The sequence below is a fragment of the Phragmites australis genome, chromosome 17 (assembly GCF_958298935.1).
Source record: "Phragmites australis chromosome 17, lpPhrAust1.1, whole genome shotgun sequence".
NCBI lineage: Eukaryota > Viridiplantae > Streptophyta > Magnoliopsida > Poales > Poaceae > Phragmites > Phragmites australis.
In genome coordinates, this window is record NC_084937.1 from 21,803,985 (window position 1) to 21,814,687 (window position 10,703).

Consider the following 10,703-nt stretch of genomic DNA (forward strand, 5'->3'; position numbering starts at 1 on the left):
TTCTAGTATAAGTTATTTCATATAAAGGAAAAGTATGACAATAAAAAATTTGATTACATTCTCTCCACCCAAATTTGCAAAACCCACTAACAGATGTGTGCATCCTCATCAACACTTCAAAATTTCACAGATACCAAATTTCAAGCACTGACCGGAGCTAATTGGGCAGACAATTAAAATTTTCAAACCACCACACAAAGAACCATCCGACTAAAAGAGTTCCTTTAAAAAAAGATACTCCAACAATGATAATTGTCCATGTGTCTTCATAAAGAAGTCCTTAACAGGATTTTGTATTATCTCTGTGTATATTGATGATCTGAATATCATCGGAAATACAAAAGATATAGATGAAGCACACAATCATCCTAAGATGGAATTTAAAATGAAGTATTTGGGTAAAACCAAATTTTGCTTGGGTATACAACTTGAGTATCTTCCTTCAGGTATTCTAGTATACCAAGCTGCATATACCTAGAAAATATTAGAGAAATTCAATATGAACAAATTATATCCTTCTAAGACTTCCATGGTTGTTTGATCTCTTGACATGGAGAAAGATCCATTTAGACCACGGGAGGAAGGAGAAGAGATATTGGGATCTAAGGTCCCTTATCTCAGTGCCATTAGAGCGCTTATGTTTCTTGCAAATTGCACCAGATCTGATATCGTATTTGCAATGAACTTACTAGCTACGCATAGTGCTGCTCCAACTAAATGCCATTAGACAGGAGCCAAGGATATCTTTCAATATCTCTGAGGCACCATAGATCTTGATCTTTTCTTTCAAAGAAAACAAGATGTAAATGTGATTGGATACACTGATGCTGGCTACTTATCGGATCCCCATAATACCAGATCACAGATAGGCTTCGTATTCTTACACAGTGGAACAACCATTTCTTGTAAGTCTTCAAAACAGACTCTTGTGACTACATCCACATATCATTCTGAAGTAATTACATTAAATGCATCACGTGAATGCGAATGGCTTTACAGAATGATCAACCACATACAACAATCATGTGATATTTGTTCCATTGAATCATCAACAATTATCTATAAAGATAATTCTGCATGCATTGCTCAAATGCAAACATGTTACATAAAGAGCAATATAACCAAATATATTGCCTCTAAAATGTTCTATCCTCATGAATTATAAAATAATGAGGAAATATAAATCTTGCAAATTAAATCATGTGATAATCTCGCTGATTTATTCATTAAGTCCTTACCAACTTCTACATTTTAAAAATGTTTTCATAGAATTGGTATGCAACGACTGCGAGATTTGCAATGTTCAAGGGGTTGATCCCTGAATAATAACATGTTCATATTATATTGCACTATTTTCCTTTATGAGTTTTGTCTATACTGTTTCTCATATAAGGTTTTTAATGAGGCAATATCTACTTTATTCCTCCTATTTTCCAAAGTGGTTTCCAAAGGTTTTAATATGATCCAAAGATCATAATTATTGCTCTCTAAGCTCACCAATGAGTTTTTCCCTCCTAGTTTTCTCATATGAGCTTACAATGAGGTAATATCCGATACATGCCATATTATTTTCTCCTTATTTTTTTCATTGGGTTTTAAAGAAATTTTAATGGCATATCAACATATCATTTTCTCATATTTTTTCCACGAGTTTTACAGGAGTTTTCAATAAAAAATTTACATTATGGATAATTGATCAAGTGAGAGTGTTGCGAACAGACACATCTTGAGAGTCTATACATGTGATCAATTAGCCAGTAAACTATCATCTATAGTTATCCACCAAGGGGCACCCGTTCGTGTGACAGTTCCACCCAAACGGACATGTTACATGTCTCTTAAACATGTATATATATATGTGTAAACTAAATGATCAATATACAAGTTACTGTTACTCTCGCATTCTTTACTGCTATCGATTTTCATTCTAAATACAAGTATAGAACTTAGCTCAAGTGCTGCTCCATCTCAACTTGCAAAGAACAGTATGAATCTTAACTGAACATAGATCTAGAGTAATTTTTTTGTAAAGACTCGTATAGATCTGCTAAGGACAGATCAAATAAGTCACATTCCAGTCACATTTGGTAGCAAGCAATCGGCAGCTAACATACATTTTTATGAATCGCAACCAACCCAAAATTAGTAAATGGGTAACAAGGACACCACATCAAAAGAGCATTTCTCTTTAGCATTTCTCCTTCGCAAGTTGAGATGGAGGAGCACTTGAGCTAAGTTCAATGGCTTGAAAAATTTGAATTGGCTGCCCAGTTAGATCCTGTCAGTGCTTGAAATTTGGTATCAGTGAAATTTTGAAGACTGTTGATGAGGATGCACTCACTGTTAGTGGGTTTTGCTAATTTGGAGGGAGAAAATGTAATCAATTTTTTTATTATAATACTTTTCGTGTATATGAAATAACTTATATTAGAAAATTTTTATACCAAAATGTCCAAAACTAAGGAAAGTAGTGGCACCACGCTTATTCAGCAATCCATAGTCCATTGGGGATTACCCACTTTACTTGGGGATGGGCAATAATTTGAGACCACATGGGTATGGGTAATTTGTGGGCATGGATTTGGGTGGCCCATACCCTCCCCAACGGCAGACCTACTATCGACTCTTAGTGATTTGGGCCCTGTTTCCTATTTACACGAAGTTTTTTAATAAGATTGAATCCTGTTGGTAGGTGTCATTTAACTGAAAATAGGATGGTTCATGAAATTGTAGTCAATCATAGGGTGATATTAATTTTTGTGCCACGTAGTAGCATAAATGCACAATTAGTTGCTCAATACACCTTTCACCTCTATCAAACAATGTGCCACGCTATATAACAATTCCATGTGTGAACTTCACCGTACTTGCTCTGCGGTAACCGTCTTTCATACATGAGTTCCCCGTGCTGGCGAAAGACCGGCTGGGTGGTTTCTCCGTGCCAATCGAGCGGCTAGGTCGGTGGCCGTATTCACATGCATGGTCCATGGCTCGTGTAGCCAAGGTCATCCGTGACATATGTTGGATCCGACCACTGGATCACGAGTGTGACAAAATAGGATGGGAGCACGTCAACTCACGACCACCAGTGGCGATCAGTTTGAGCGACCAGTCGTACGTGCTCGACCACGACTAGTTTGGCTATCCGTCGTATACGTGTTGCTCTCGATCACGCCGATCGACCAGCAACGCCTAGCTACTCTTGAGTCACGTACTACTCGGCGAGAACGAACTTGCAAATAGAACGTCAAACAGCAGAAACTCGACAAGAACAATAAAACAAGACAAAAACTCTCTGGGGAAAATTTTAGACTCTATTCAACTCGTGACTTGTATGACTCTGTGTCTTGCTTACAATTTAGATATTACAACTCATATTTATGGTGACCTGCTAATTCTGAATCCTAACACGAATCGTGCCATCCTACGATCCGATTCTGACTCGAACTCTGTACACATATGAACGAGGCTATAGCCGTATACGAACTGTATACAAACGACTTGCTTCCGCACTATCGTGAAACGAGTTCCCGAGGTCTACGACAAGGATTAAGTCCAACAATACATGATTGCATGGCTTGCGCTACTAAAAAACCCTTATAGGCGACCGATTATCAATGTTGATTTGACTAAAACTGATAATACGGTATTGTTACCGGTTCATAACTACCAACAGTTAATAAATTAATAAGGCCATTAAAAGTCTGCTCATTCCAAGAGGTTCCTCTAGCCATGTTAGGTTGGGCCATCCAGGTGTATTGTTCTCTGGAGGAGAGGATCTTGTCTAGTTCAAGCAGCAGCCTTGTTTGCATATATAGATGTATGGTCCCACGATACTACAGAAGTAGTAAATCCGCTACTGCCCGATATGGTGGCTACTGGCTACAAGGGTGATCCACGAAAGTATCACACCGTGCGTCATCCATCACCGGTTACCTCGCCGCCTACCCTTTCTGCCGCGGCGCGCGCGCGGATAACTGAGACCTCCGGTGCCCGCGCGCGCGTCCGGCAGCGGTTGGGTACAACTTGGACACGCGGCTTGTCCTCGCGGCAGGCGCGTGTGGTCAATAGCCAGCAGCCTGCACGCGTACGCACAGCTGCTGTTAGCCATGCATGGCACTCGTACGGCGCCGAACCTACTCACGCACTCATGCCAAGGTGACCTTCATTGTATGTGTGAACTTCGCCGTAATTGTTCTGCGGTAACTGTCTTTCGTACACGAGTTCCCCACGCTGGCGACCGACCGGCCGGTTGCTAGGTTTCTCTGCGCCAATCGAGGGGCTAGGTCGGTGGCCGTATTCACATGCATGGTCCATGGTTCGCGTAGCCAGAGGTCAGCCGTGATACATGACTGTGCTGTGCATGGCTTGCTCTGCACCAATCGGGGGATGGATGCGTGGCCGTATTTCCAAGGTCCGTGGATCATATCGTAGCCGGATGGAGCTCAGCTGTAGTTCATGGCTAGTTGTGCATGTCTTTCGCACCGCACCAATGAACGGATCCATATAGCCTGGAACTGGTTTGTCCTGGGCTGGGCACTCACGACCACTTTGCCCGCCATACAAAACCGGACACATGTACTGCCGCAGGGCGGAGCTAGGTAGAAGAACGACGGTGCACCGACATCAGGGTAAATTAAAGTTTTAATACTAATTATCTTATTTTGATTATATATACATAAGGGTAAATTGAGTTCTAAGACCAATATTACTTTAGATGGTGTATTTGGCACACCATCATTTAAATTCTAACTCTGCCCCTGCCGGCAGCTTGTAGCTTGCGTTCGCCGGTAGCTATAGCTTGTAGCTAGCTGGCAGATTATTGCATGGCACGCCGCGCGCCGCACGTAAAGCTTGCGCAGCAGCATATACGCGACTCGGTGAGTCTGTGTGTCCCCCCTACAAACGGGCTCGTACACGGACGAGGCTGCTGCAGGCTGGCCGGGTCGCGTGATGTACTGATGTGGCTTTCTCTGCAGTCTGCAGTCTCCGCACCGATCGATGAATCACTCGAGGCTGCTGCAGACCGGCCGATCGGGATGTGTGATATCGATCGGTGGCTAAAGCTTTCTCTGCACCGATGGAGGCCGGGTGCAAATCGATCGCCGTCTGCACTGGCATGGTCCATGCATGGATCGTCAGCGAGGGCGCAGCTGGGGAAGGCATTGTCCATTTATTGAGAACAAACGACCATTTTCCTGATTCATAGAAATGCTCCAGGCATATATAGGATCACGGTTAGTACCGAATTAATCAGTAATCTCCACCTTACTGGTGCTTAATCTCTGCCATGCCAGCTTCATCAGACTGGATGCACATGCATGGGGAGCAGAAGACCTGATCGTTTTAGATGAGATCTGGCAACCTAGTAAAGTAGCAAGAGCCCATGATGAATAGTTAGTTGCTTCTGCACATGGTGTCTTCAGCAGTTCAGCTTCAACAATGGTGGTAGTGTGTATCATTGAGCAAGCTGCCAAACAGAGATGATTTGAACCTTTGAGCTACACTATTGGTAGCTTAACTGTGCAGAGCCAGTGAGGTGTGAATGATGCCAGATCCTCTTCGCTTGGACCATCGTGATGTAAACTGCTTTACCAATTAAAAACCATTCCCGTTTTTAGGGGCAAAATCGTTGGGCTGTCGATTCAGATCCAACTGATTGCTATATTTGAGCTAGTGCGGACTGTCACAGCATCACGCTTCACTGACACAAGCTCCGGCTCTGTCACACACCTAAGTTTGCGTTGATGGAGATGATATGTTGTGTCCTAGCTGACCACGGTCCACCAGCTTTGCGAGTTTGATCGTGCACTGATCATCAGGACCAAAGTCGACCTGTCGAAAATATGTTCATTTCTTTGAGAAGTATGTTGATCGTTAACCTTTCACATTCTATTAGTTACTGAAAGCACAACAACACTTCTCGGCCGGATAGGTAACATTTTCTGGAATGCTCTAGAGGTTGAGAATCATACGCTCGCCGATTTCATTTTCTGAAAACTCATACAAAGTGTTCACTACCATAGAAACACTAATCTGTGACCGGCCATCACTATCAGTTTGGTTGGAACCGTTAATGATAAAGTAGCACTACCGATTCATAAACTCCAATAGCCAAACAATCATTAAGGTCGCTAGAATAGGTAGTGATGTATGTGGTAGCAGTCAAGGTATTTTTTTATCAATCGGCAGTGATTCTCCACACTATATATTGCATTCGGCCTTCTTCCATAAGGCCGAGCTGACCTTTTTCTATAGTAGTGTCCTCTTTTATCTTTTAAGTTTATGAGAATAATGATGTTTTGAAGTTTTATTTTCCAACGACGATTATTTGTCATGCCATGTTTGGTGGCTACCGTTGATGGTACCAAGATTCATGATTAACCACCAAACTTTGAGATATCGTAGTAGGACATATTTATCCTGGGCAGAGGAGGAAGGTGCATTAGATTTTCTAGGGTACTCATCCTGGGACTATTGAACCCACCTTCCTATCCCTCTGCCTGGGTGAAATTTCATCTGCCATCATAGGAGTAGTCACTAAAATATGTTTAGAGAGGGCTCATTTCGCCTACCCGCACGTATGATGACGGAGACAGAGTCCTCCTAAATGATGTTGAGATATGTAATTATACATATTAATGCTTACTTTTCAATTTCTATATAAATAAATGATGAAACCATGTATGAATGATAAATTGTATGTGAACCGTATGTGAGCGATGAACTATATGTGAACCATATGTGTCATTTTTGTGTGGAATTATTAATGCTGATTTGTGACTAAAACTAGCAATGATAGTGATGATATCTAACTATCGATTTTAACCATGGACAAGTACTGATACCCCTCATCACCGTCGATTTGTGGCTAAAACCAACAGCAATAGTGGTGTTATCACTGTTGGTTTAATCCATGAACCGGTAGTTATTATCACTGCTAGTTCTAAACCATATGATGAATTATATGTGATATATGTGAATGATGAACTGTATATGGTATGCGTGAATGAGATATGAATAAACTGTGGTGTATATATGTGTGAATGAAATGCCTTCCTCTTCCTTGAGGCCGTGTTCTTATGGAGCGGGTTCATATAGAGCTGAGACCATGAGAAACTCGGCGACGCCAAGGGATTTGCGGACATATTAGTCGGCTCACTCGGGGTGGCGTCTCTTGATCCATCAACAGGCATATCAAAATACTCTTGGCTATTGCATAGCAGAATATTTGTCATGTGCATTGGGGGGAGCATCAAGTTTCTTCATACTGGCACAGAGATCTATGGGACCTTTGATTAGAGTGAAAATTTCAAGTTCAAATATTATACCATTCCTGTACAAATTTGATCTAGATTCTATGACGAGGGAATAGATTTCCAGATAAAAGATTGTAACTTTTCGGTAACAAATCCGTAATTTTTTGAAAACTAATGCGAAAATTTCTGGTTACTTTTTAATAAAAATGAATAAACCTATACTATAAATGGCAAATTAGGGCACGGGATTGACATGAAAATTTAATTGGAATGCCAGGTTAAAACCTAAATATGCTAGATCTATTATAATGTACGGCAAAAATAAAACATTATTGGGGTTTCGAAAGGGGGGAAAGTTTAAACCCTAAATCTACAAGGCCTACAATGGAGTGTGTAACAGGGGGCTTGATTAAACAATGTACCTTGTCATCCTTGAATCAAAGTGTGTTGGGAATCCGATCGAAGATGTCGAGTGGGACAAGGGGTCTCACAGTGAATGAGTAGTAGCTAAAAGTGGACTCGAACTGCCAATTGGGGGAGAAAGTGAAGGGGATCGCCTTTAATCGCCGATTGGGGGGAGAATGTGCAGAGGATCACCATGAATCGCCAAGGTTTGGATCACCTCAGCAACAACTGATTAACGGAAGGCAATAGTAACCGCACAGGAGATTTTGCGATATAAGAACCGCCCTCCCTCGTGACCCACATAGCAGTACGAACCAGCGTGATTCCTATATATTTCAAAATTGCATTAAACAGTTGTTACGTTTAAAGAGTATGATTCATGTTTTGCAAATGAAATGGAAACATACGCTCAATTTAATGGAAAAATGTTCATATTTTCTGGAACTAAATATGGACTTGATCAGAAATAAAGGTAAAATTTCTGGTAAAGGGCTGTAAACACTCTGGTAAATAGATTAGATATTTCTGGCAATATTCTGGATTTTCTGGCAAAAATCTGAAACATGAACGATCCTTAGGGGTAATATTTTTCGGTTCCTATTGAATATTGACGATGAGCAGTATAAAACTAACATATATGACTATTCTATATGTATAAAAATTCCCTAGGGTTTCCTAGATTCTTGGGGCATATCTTCATCCCTAACAAGGGAGTATCCGGATGTATGGAAACTGCCTACATATGCCCAGGATATCTCGTAAATAGGGAAGTTTATCTCCAAGAATGATAAGGAAAGACTCTTGAAGCCATATGATGACCCCCATATATATATATATACGGAGCTAGGGACTCTTCGGAGGACAAGTTAATTGAAGCCATTCAAGCATACAGGAGCTCTATCTGAGTTGTTCCTAAGGATGATGCACTATCCGAGTAGATTTCCCATAGGGCTGAAGGTGATATGCCCTAGAGGCAATCATAGAGATGATTGTATCACATCTATGTTTATGTACTTTTGAATAATGTGTTATTCCAATAATGACTGTCATTTATATTGATTGGCAAGTATGTGACTTATTCGTGTAACTCTTTGTTTGTATCATGATGTTATTCTAAATTGATCCATGGTTACGTATCATTGTGATGATTCATAAGATCAGCACATGTATTGATTGATGATCACGTTTCACGGATCATATGTATAGAGATACTATGTTAATAATATGGACATTTATGTTGGAGAATATGATGTTGAATAGACCCACCTTGAGATACTGCTGGAATTGTTATTTATGATGTGCCATCAATTATTATCTCAGATGGTGTACGTGCGGGATCCTTAGACCTGAGATCGTCATTGATTCCCAGAATGTGTAGTGACATACTTTGGGGCTGACAAACGGTATTTCGTAACTGGGTAGTCATAAAGGTAGTTTTTAGATTTGTTATGAAACATGTCGTGGGGTGTGAGTGATCAAGATAGAATTTTCCCCTCCTTGATAATGGAAGAGATATCTCTGGGTCCCTTGAGGTAGTTGGATTGAGAAAGTACATGACTATGCTAATATGATTAAAGATATTATCATGATGAATCAACTACTTGATTGAGTGAATGGTCGAGCTATCACAAGGGTGACACGTATCTCGCCTTGAGCTTGACTAGTATCGTGAGGTGAAGGGACTGATGCATGTGTATATCAAGGTTCAACTGATATAATCTTTGTGTATACTCGGGAGTCAACATCTCCAGCTAGGGACCGCTATTGACTTTGGTTTGGAAAGGGTTTCTGAGTCGTAGCCTTTTGTACATGAACCTAACAGATCACACACTTAATGGGTTAGAACAAAACATGCGAATTGGATTCATATGGGTTTGATTGGATTGTGATCTATGAGGTGTTAGAGTCTTAAAGGGTTTCCAACGTGGGAGCCCCTTAGCGAGCTCTATATAAGGAGAGGTGTGAGGTGGGGCGTGTGGAGGTGAGCCACTCTAAAACCCTAACCGCAACCTTCCACACGATCTCCCAAAATCCTAGCCTCGCGCACGGTGCTAGCACATCGGTGCTTGGTGATCCTGCCCAGTACATGTGGATACTGTAGAGGCGCTGCTGCTATTGTGATGCTGATCTTCTCAGCGTGAAGATTGTGACACTTCTGTTCAGCCGGTTGAATTCCTACTCGGCCAGTCGACATACTTGCTCACCTGGTCGTGGGACACAACGCAACCACTCAGAGTTGGTTGAGGATGCGATAGACCAGCTCAAGAAACTGGTCGAGAATTATGACCACCTGCTCGGAGTTGGTTGAGGACGTGCCAGACTTGTTCGAGGAACTGGTTGAGAAGCACGACCACCTGCTCAGAGCTGGTCGAGGACCGTGACAACCTGAGTGAGGCTGGTCATAGATCTTATTGAGAAGCTGCTCGACGAGTTTGACGCACATGACGTTAGATCAGTCTACTCCAACTCTTCTTCTGTTGCACTGCATGTCAAGTGGTAATGATCTATGATCTCTTACTTGCATAGTTTCCTGGGTGAATGTGGTAGATTTTTTTTTGTTTTAGGCTAGCGTAGCCAACTCGTTCCCCAACAAGGGCCAGGGTGTATACCCTAGTCAGCAGCATCCTTTACCGCATACGTGCTCACAAAGTGCTCATGAGGTGCATCTCTCAGAAGCAGAGTAGCAAACTATTCGAGGAAATCCATGGAGGGGTGTGCGAAGCTCACACTTCCTTTCGAACCCTAGTTAGAAAGACTTTTAGACAAGGTTTCTACTGGCCTATACGGTTCTCCATGATGCGAGTGAGATGGTAAAAAGATTCATCAATTGCCGGTTTCACAGTAGACGCGTCCATCAACCCACTCAAGCTTTATGGGCGATCCCCTTGTCATGGCCTTTCATGACTTGGGGTCTAGATATTTTGGGTTCCCTTCCTAGCAACTCCTAGGGGCTTCAAGTTCCTTTTCATCTCCTTTGATATCTCCACCAAGAAAGGACTCATGTGTTGATACGATCATCTAAATATAAATTCCCTCCAG